Here is a 10,411-nt window from a genome sequence, read left to right on the forward strand (position 1 = left end):
TCCCGCTGGCCCAGAAATATTCATGTTTATAACTCCCAGATTCCTTTTGAGGTGTTTGCTCTCTTTGGAGGAATAGGAATTTCTAATTCTTTGTCATCTCAAAGTGGTGTGGACAAGCCCACAGTGAGTCTTTTTACCTCCTGTGAGCACTTCGTGTGCAGGTGTGTCAGAACTCAAGCCTATAGCCGCGATTTCGAATCTGCCAAACCAATACTTTTACCCCAGAATATGGCTCTACCCTAAGACCTATGGGATGGAATTAGCCCTGGAATCAGGTGAAAGAAGCAGAATGAATGCATTGGACCAACAATGCACAGTTGTTCCACAGAGCACCATAGCAAGACTGTATACTTGCGTGCACAGACCTAGGTGTGTCTTCTCAGGGGCCCAGAAAGCACCTTGACTATATCTCACATGCATTCCCCTAAAATCCATTTTCTATTCCAATGGCTCATTTTGCCTGGCTGCCATGGTGAGTTGAAGGGCCATGGGCATCAGAAGCCTCACCTGCCCTTTTCCTTTCAAGTTTCTCTTCCTGGTGACTTCACTTTGCTTCCTCCTCACAACTTCCTTTTGTATCCTGACTAGAAACTGTTATGGAATACTCTCCAGAAGATCATGTGCAGGGACTCTAGCCAGGTCTTCTTGATCAAGAGGGGAGAGGACTTGAGAGAGGGCTGGAGTGGACCAGCATCATGGTGGTGAGGGGAGCATTTCAAAATACAGCTAAAACCCTGCATCTCCACATCCTACTAGTCTTTACCCTCAAGAAGAGAGCAAGCAAGCTTGTGTACTTTGCAGAGCTCTCCTGGCTCGCCACCCTACCAATGTTGAAGAACATCTCCCCAAGCAGAAGAAAAGCATGACATCTGTACCTTTCCAAGGGACAGGAACACTCACACTGCTTACACCTGTGGGTCAGAGCATCAAGCACGAAGTCAGGAAGCAGAGACCACTACTATACAGCTTTTGTTTGTTTGTTTGTTTGTTTATCGGAATACAGACGAGTCATCTTGTTCCATCCTCACGGCACTTGCTTTCCTCGTGGCTGTCTTACAGAAGTGAAGACATCCAGTGGTCCCGCTTATCCATTGTGTTGCTTTCTAAGGTTCTTATCACTGGCAGTAAGATATTTTTAATGTCAAATAAAAAATTCCAGAAATAATTAATAAGGCTTAAATAACCTGCATTTTCATTTGCTGTTTTAATTGTTCTACTTTATTACTAGTTGTGGTTTATTTATAGTTGTTGTCCAATTTATAAATTAGACTTCATCAGTGTGTGTGTGTGTGTGTGTGTGTGTGTGTGTGTGTGTGTGTGTGTGTATGCATGCATGGGAAATGAAGATGGTGTATAGGTTTAAGTACAAACCAAAGCTTGGGGCGTCTTTTACAGGTCTTAACAATGCACTCCCTGAGGGTAAAGTGATGGTGACCATGCAGGCATTTTCCCTCTTGCCCTGGTTTCATAGACAAACCTCAGCATGGATCACATCCACATCTCTAAGCCTTTGGTTAATGCTACCTTCTCAATGAGACCCATCCTGATCACTTGCACTATAACTCTCTCTACTCTACTCTCGCCCCTAATGCCTTGCTTAGCTTTCCTCCAATGCACTTAACTTTCCTTCAAATCGCAAAGCACTGCTCGCAGGAGACTTCTCACAGTCGCTCTTCTAGCCCTGTGCTGCTCACTTAGTGACACAGTCTTCTTCATTCTGTAAGAATGGTGATGGCGACACAGGGTAACAACAGATGCGGCAAGAAAGTCACATTATTATTCTGTCAAGACAGCCTCCTCCCCCAGTTATGACAGAGATTCGCTCAAATAAGGAGTAATTCAAATAAGAAGCATTTATCAATGGAAATCAAGTTTCAAGCTACAACTTCAAAGGGACCAAGTGAGAACTGCTTACATCACCTCATAAGAAGTCACTTTGTCATCTCACTCATTGTTTCTACTCTTCCCTTCAAGGGTTCACAGATTCCCTCCTTCCGTGGGCCACATGTCCCATCCAGCTCCTCCCATTTGGTCTGCTTGTGATCTTTCTATATCTGCTCCCACTTTGCTTGGGGGTTTTCTGGAAGAAGCTTTCTGATTGGCTGCCATTTGTCAGGGTGGGTCAGCTGACAGTGGCTCTCCTTGAGTCAGTGGTATTTCCTCCAGGAGACTCAGGGCCCTGGGGTCCTGACAGTAAGCAGCAGTGGCTGAAGGGATGACTCAGTCTCCAGCTGCTTTTGCAGAACTGTCTTCCAGACCATGCCTTGTAGAGATGAAGACCAGGAAGTCAAGGAACCAAGGGGGTTGTTGTGAGGTCTGGGTACCATGCAAGAGCTTGGCGGAACTGAGGGCAGTCTAGAGACACTAGGCACCCAGAAACTCCATGGCAAGGACAGGAAACTGGCAATGTAGTTTCCACAGAAGAAAGGAGTGAGAAACCTTCAGCTCCTTTACAGTCTTGCCTTGAGTTGGGCTTGTCCTAGCACTTACCTTTGGCCTTTCTTCAGCCTCTTTGGTTGCAGCAAATTCTAAAGAAACTCAGGAAAGAAACTCCAGGTGGGTTGATAGAATTCAGATACTAAGAGGGGAAATGTGCAGTGCAGTCTGTCTCTCAGGCCCACTGCCCCCTTCTCCTTCAGAGCCTCGGAAAGGCCTGGCCTAGATGAACCTCTGGTAGAACTCTAATATTCAGTCTTCTTTTGCTTTTAAAACTGCTTCTCTTACCTCAAACTCCAGCCCTTCAGTGAAGCCTGACCGAGGGACGGTGCCAACAAAACTGCAGGTAAAGGAGTGGTAGATTTGTTGGTAGTCCCAGGGCAGTGGTAACAAACAGTGCCCCTTTATTCCTGCAGGACCTGAGAAAACTGGCCTTCCCTTGATGGACTGGTGATACTTGTGTGTGTCCAGGGACAGCAAAGGCTGTACATGCTGCCTGGCCCTCAGTTCCGCCTAGACAAACCTTCTCAAACAGTGAGGGGCTGTGGCCCACCTGCCCTGTCACACATATGAGAGCAGAAAAACACTGGCTTCTGTGTCCTTCTGTGACTGAGATCTGAATGCATCCTTCTCCCATGCCAGCAGGCCCAAGGAAACTTTCCTGGTGGGTTTTAGATGGTCATAGTCTTCAAATTAGGGAGAAAATCCTCATCCTCAGTGGCATTAGCTGCCCCTGCCACAGGCTGGATGGGATAGTTCTGAGCTTTTTTTCATTCATACCAAGTATGATATAGTCTTTCGAACTATAGTGAAAGCTAGAGTTACAAGCACAGATGGCACTGAGGTTCTGGAGGGCTGCCATAGAAAAATCCTGCCCTCCTGAATATTCTCTCTCTCCCTCTCCCCCAACCCCACCAATAATGAGACATGACCTAAGATCTGAATGACTAGGAACGCCAAGACAGTCTGAAAGCCTTCAACTTCCTGCTGTTTCAACCATCCCACCAAGGCTTACTTGGGGAAGCAGAGGCTTGTCACAGTCAATACATCTCCACCCAGCCCAATGGAGTCTGGCTCGCAGTGTCTCTCCTTCAATCCATAGGGACTCTTCTTCATATAAGCTTAATTTTAAAGACACACTTATTTTTATTTTGTGTGTATGTATGAGTCTACACATATATGTATGTGACTGATTGATGCCCATGTAGGCCAGAAATGGGCATCAGATTCCCTGGAATTGGAATTACAGGCATTCGAAGGCCATCATGTTGGTACTAGAAACCAAATCCAGCAGGTCCTCTGCAAGAACAGCAAGTGCCCTTAACCAATGTACATATAAAACAGAGAGAGGGGCTGGAGAGATAGCTCAGAGGTTAAAAGCACTGACTGTCCTTCCAGAGGTCCTGAGTTTAATTCCCAGCAACCACATGGTGGCTCACAACCATCTATAATGAGATTTGATGCCCTCTTCTGGCCTGCAGGTGTACATGCAGGCAGAATACTGTATACATAATTAATAAATAAATAAATAAATAAATAAATAAATAAATAAATAAATGTTTAAAAATAAAAGAGGACAAGATGCATTTTTTAAAAAAACAGAGAGCAAAGAATGGTCTTACTATGTAGATCAGGCTGGACTCAAGCTCTCAGATGTCCATCCGCCTCTACCTCCCAAGTGCATGAACAAAAGTTATATCTATTTTTCAATGAAGCAAAGCATGCATTCACACACACACACACACACACAAACACACAAACACACTTTCATGTATCTGTACAGATAGCCTTCTGGGCTCTGCCTGTAAATAAAGTCTGCAGTAACCATCTAAGCCTACGCACTCCCTAGTCAAATACAGAGGGCTTCTGCTTTCAGGGCTCTGTAATTGCCTTCCTGAGGTCTCTGCCTTTGGAGAACACAGAGCCCCTTAGGGCAGGCAGAGCCCCGCCAGGTAAGGCACAGGCCCCACAGCACTGCTCTTCCCCGGCTCTGAGAGATTATTATTTACACCTCCTTAATGTCTGCTTTCCACCCCTGGCTTTTTAGGAAGCAATAAAATAGGAGGCACACTCCAACTGCTCTAAAAGCTCACCTGGCTGCACACAAAGGCTCCTGGTGACTTAGGTCCCACCCTCACCATGGGTCCAGGCAGGGTTTCCCACACGATGTAATTATACTTCTGTTCCAAGGGGAACTGGAGCCCGCCTCTTGAACTGTCTAAAACAGGGTTTGGTGTGTTTATGTGTTAGTAAGGGCAGGCCCGCTGACCCGGAGGGGTCGAGGGCTGAGCGCATGAATTAATCTAGGAGCCTGCCAGCACTCAGGGCCGGCAACCCATCAATAAAACATCAAAGATCGGCACCATTAGAGGAGGCAACGCGGGATATTTTATTCATGACTGTATTTTGAAGGGGCTTGCTCATGACTCACAAATTATTCATGAGTTTTCTATTTTTAAATGTAAATTACAAGGGTGTTTAAAGGGGTGGAAGTCCAACACCCACCCACTGGTAGTACTCTGCTATTTTGAGAGAAGACTGTCCCCTCTCAGGTGAAGTCCTGTCCCACAGTACAGTCTGTTGTTCCTGCTACTCACTGTGACAAGAACTCCTGGCCACACAGAACCAAACACTGTCCCTTGCCACGGGGACATCAGCTCCAGCAACATGCTGGGCTAAGGAAGTGACCACTTGTGGCCCTGTTTCTTTGCCCGCCCACCCCACCACCACACACGCACACACGCACACACACACACACACACACACACACACACACACACACACACAGTTCAAGGCACAGATCCCTGAGCCCCTCTCTGGCAATCTGAACCAAAGCTTCTGGGATTAGGTCCAGATATTTCCAGTATATAAATACCCCTTGCCGGGCATGGTGGCCTGTAATCCCAGTACTCTGGGAGGCAGAGGCAGGTGGATCTCTATGAGTTCAAGGCCAGCCTGGTCTACAAAGGGAGTCCCGGACAGCCAAGGCTACACAAAGAAACCCTGTCTCAAAAAAAACCAAAACAAAACAAAAAAACAAACAAAAAAAACTAAACAAATAAATAAAAATAAATAAATATCCCCATAAATTCTTGCATGGGGTGCTCTGAGGTAGCCCAATGATATTTTACCTAGACAACATATAAGAAGCAGATCACTGGGCCTACCACTAGGGATTCTGATTCTGTAGGTTTGAGGCGGAACCAGAGAATCTATATTTCTATCAAGTTCTCAGGTGATGTGGGTGTCTCTGATCTGAGGACTAAACTTTGTGATCTGCTAATCTAAGGCCACCACGTATCTGAGGACTGCTGAGGCCTACCTTTGATGAAGTTGACATATCTGAGGAAATGAGTGGTCCTGTGAGCTCAGAGCTCACAGATCTAGTGGACCTCAGTTGACCATCGTCGCTTATCACATCCCGGAAGCCTCTTCCACTTTGACCCTGTTCCTTTCCAGGGCCCTCTGGCCTGCCAGAATGTAGCCAAGGTAATGACATCATTCAAATAGCACAACAGCTTGAAAACAGTTTACAAAGTACTTCTCTTAAACCCCTCACCCCATAATTTCCCGCATATTCTCCTGCAAAGCCTTTTCAGGATGCCCTGCTGCATCTCTTCATCCAACAGACACCAGCTAAGTCCTCACTATGTGTCACCAAACATGTAAACGTACAGAGTCTCTGCCCTTGAGGAACTGACACCTCAGATGGACAAACACAAGTAGGTAATGATAACGCATTCAGGTTCCAGGCACTGATATATTAGGGAACTCTTGGACAAGGGGTAGGAGTCTGAGGAGAGTTAACACCAAAGCTGAAGGTGGACAAGAGTGTGAGGGAAAGGAGACCGACTTCTAGAACAGCGATGTTAAAAGATGAATGGCAGACCCAGCAGTTTCTGTGGGTCCTTGGTCTGTGGTAGAAGCATCACTGATGTTTTCCCATGTCCCCACCCAAGCTTGTCCAGAGAGAACTATGGGATGGGAGGTAGGGTACTTTCTCAGTCTTTGTGAGCTGGGCCAGAAAGCAAGGGGTGGAAGAGCTGTGAGCCTATGACACTGAATCTGCCCCTGAGTACCCTCTTCTGAGAAGCAGTACTCCAGCCCTGAGGGGGAGAGAACTGAGGAAGAAAGTTGGTAAGGTTCCCTGGAGAGGCCCTGAAGCTTGCCTTGGAAAAGTCAGGTCCACTGGCCTCAAGTGAGCTCTGCACAGGCATCTAGCTGTGGCTTTTCCCATCTCCCCTTGCACAATCAAATCCATTCCTCAAAAGAAATGTATCCTTAAACATTCCTTTCTCAGCATTTCCCTATGCCTTCACTTCAAAGTAGGCTCCCCCACCCCCTGTTTTTTAGCCTCCCACAACATTTGCACCATGATTCCCTAGTATTGCACACCTCTCTCTGCTGTTCCAAAGATTCTAAGGGCTGAAGGTGTACCTCATGCTGACCTAGGCACAAGGCATCCAGCATAGTATCTAGCCCATAATAGGGGCTTAAAGATATTGAATAGAGAGGAGGGAATAAGATGAATGAAGTTATTTCCCATCATGTCCCATAAGACAGACTTGCCACCATGTGCTTACAACGAATCATCCAAGGAACTTATTTTTTTATGTGCATATGTATGATGTGCATGCATGTATAGGGGGTTATGCATGTTGAGAGTACTTGTGTATGTGTGCATGTGTATGTATGTAGGGTTGGTGTATTTTAATGCATGTGCACGTACATGTGTGTGTGTGCACGTGTGTGTGTGCACGCCACAGTGCACATGTGGAGGTCAGAGGACAATCTCAGTCTTGGTTCTCACAGTCTATTTTGTTGAAGATATGGTCTCTATTGTTTCCCACTGCATTTGCCAGCTTAGCTGTTCCATGAGCTTCTGGGATTTCTCCTGTCTCTGTTTCCCATCATAATTTAAGGGCACTGGTAGTGATTTATCATGCTCAGCTTTACGGTGGCTCTGAGCCTTCACACTCATTTCCTTGTGTTTGTTCAGCAAACACTTTTATCCACTAAGCCAACTCCTCAGCCCCTACCTGGCATTTTTATGAGAGTTTTTGTTTAGTTGGTTGTGGTTGTTTATTTGTTTGTTTGTTTGTTTGTTTTTAAAGCAGGGTCTCCCTGTGTAGCCCTAGCTGCCCTAGAATTCACTATGTAAACCAGACTGGCATATGCCACCACACCTGGCTCCTCCCCCACTTTTTACATGGATGCTGGCAATCTCAACTCTCGCCTTCACACTTGCACGGCAGGTGTTTTATCCAGATAGCCATCTCTACTGACCCACAAAGAGATCGCTCTTGATTACTAGATGTCACTAGTGGACATTCAGTCTTAGTTACTAGACCTCTCACACACACAGACCCTGATGAGAAAGTCAAAGCTACTGGGCCAGAGTCCCTGGGACCTGACCAACTGACAGGGCCATCAGAGTCCCATATCCCATCAGGAGCTGACAGATCATTCTGTGTGTGCTCAGCAGATAATGAGCTTGTACGCACTAGGGACCACAGACACTTTGGGAAAATAGTTATAATGGGTCAAGAGCTCAGCCCAGGCAAAACTCAAATGAAATCATACTGACTGCTGAGGTCAGAAAAGAGCTGCACGGGCCTCTGAAATCCTATCAAAGTAATTAGGGGAGGACAGTGGAGGGTGAGAAAGGCGAAGAACGAGAAAGGAAGAGGAATGGCTAGACTCCCCTAGATGGTAAATACTACGAACTTGACGAGCTCTACAATCGCCTAGTAGACAAGCCTCTGGGCAAGGCTCTAAGAAAGTTTCTAGATCAGGCAAGAAGGAGGAAGTGAGCTGACCATCAGCACTCACTGCTCCCTGGCTGAGACTGCTTGTGACCAGCTACCTCCGGCCACCATGCTTTCCCCGCCATGAGGGACTGTGCCTTTGAACTGTGAGCCAAAAGAAACCCTTCCTTCCCAGAATTGCTTCTGTATGGTGTTTTAGCATGTTTTAGAAAAGTAATAATACACTGCCTCTAATTAAACTGAGGGGATCCTGGGAAGATGTAGGCCTAGCTCACCAATAACATCCTAGCTCCATCTTCTCACATGGAGAGGTCAAGAGTACATTTTCCATACTTGCCCGGCTAATTTTCTATACAACACACACACACACACACACACACACACACATCTCTCTCTCCTCCTTGAAGCTGCTTAGGAAGGGGGGTTTCAAAATACAACATAAACGTCACAGTGTGCAGCTGTGGAATTTCTGAGAGACTGCTCCTTTACCGAGTCGGGAGATCTGGCAGATGATTCTGCATTCAGTAGCAGCTGTGTGTCCAGATTTGTGTCAGGCTCAAAAGCAGTGGGTAAAAACGGTAAGTCACCCCGCAGCCATTGATGGTTTAGCCTTCAAATTTGAAGGAAACAACTAAGGTATATGAAAGAGTTGCTCATGCACATGGCAGGCCAGGAGAGTGCAGCGGAAGAGTGAGCACCAAGCCCCGCATGAGTACTGGGGGTCGGTCTATGCCTGTGAGATATAAGAACAGTAAGTAGACTAGAGGTATGTCTAGTCTTTCTTATCACCATTGTCACAACTCTAAAGAGCACCCGAGATAAATTATTCCTCTACACAGCAACAAATGGCCTTGCCACACCCTCCCCACCCCCCATATGCCACTGCTGTTAATTAATTAGAAACAAAAAAATAGGTGGAGGAGTTAATGTAGACTTGATTTTACTTGTTGAAAGAAGACTGTCTGTCTGGATAAGGGGAATCCAAGGTTAAGCCTTGAGCTGTGAAGAGGATTTGAAAATCAGGGACCCTATAGAGACTCCAGCCAAGGTAGCACTCTGTATTCTCCGAGGCAAAGGGTCTTTATTGGCTTCCCCAAAATAAGTGGGATTAGGAGGAGGCCTGGATGGATGCTCTAGCTTCCTGTGGGGCTCCCACACAGAGAATCATGTTTCATCCAGGCAGACTTGCATTGTGCCCAGAGCACCTGAAAAGACCCAGAAGAGACTCTTGGAACAGAAAGGAAATGTAAGGTGCCTAATGGAGGTCTCAAACGCAAGCTCTGAAGTGAAACGAGAAAGCTCCTTGAGACACAGAACAGACATAGGACAACAGAGTGTGCTTGCCAGAACCCACAGAGCAAGCAGCAAAAACTAAGGGGCTATGTCCTTTGGGAAGTCTGTGTTCTCTCTCTCTCTCTCTCTCTCTCTCTCTCTCTCTCTCTCTCTCTCTCTCTCTCTCTCTCTCTCTCTCTCTCTCTCTCTCTCTCTTTCTGTGTGTGTGTGTGTGAGTGTGTGTGTGTGTGTGACTCTCTGTCTCTCTATCCCCTCCCCTCTTTCTTTCCCCATATTCCTCCAATTCAAAAGCAGCTCACTTCTCAGCAGGGTGACTTGAGAGGCAAGGCAGCTCCACATCACAAATGGCTGTCAGAAAGGAGAAGAATGGGTCTCACTGTATAACTTCAGAGGCAGAATTAGGCTCCGTGGGTAGAAATTATAGGGAAGAAGATTACAGTACAACCTTAGCCTGATGTTGCCTTGCCATTAGGGATACCACACCGTATGGCATGCTGTCTGAGAGATAGAGAGGGCACCCAGGCATTGCACAGGATTAAAACCAAATAGCTGGATGGCCACTTAGCAGAAGACTGGAGTCCAAATTTCACCTTTGACCAAGTTCTATCACACTATCCACCCTTACTTTATTTATACTGGAAATCTAATCTTTGGGAACACACTCTCCCTGCTAGCCTGTTTGAACCCAATACCAGTGGCAGGCCACATAGACTCCTGTTTTATTAATAGACAGAGTTAGTAAGGACTCCAAACTCAGGAACAGGAGACCCTAGGGTCCACTCTGAAGTCTGTCAGTCTAGAGTAAATCTGCCCCCTAGCCCTTTACTGCCCACAGCTGTCTGGTAAGGTAAATAGTCAAAGCAGTGCTCACTGCCTCAACCAATCAGTTCGCTTACTTCTTTCATACTTTATTG

This window comes from Acomys russatus, chromosome 6 (genome assembly GCF_903995435.1).
Source record: "Acomys russatus chromosome 6, mAcoRus1.1, whole genome shotgun sequence".
NCBI classification, from domain to species: Eukaryota; Metazoa; Chordata; class Mammalia; order Rodentia; family Muridae; genus Acomys; species Acomys russatus.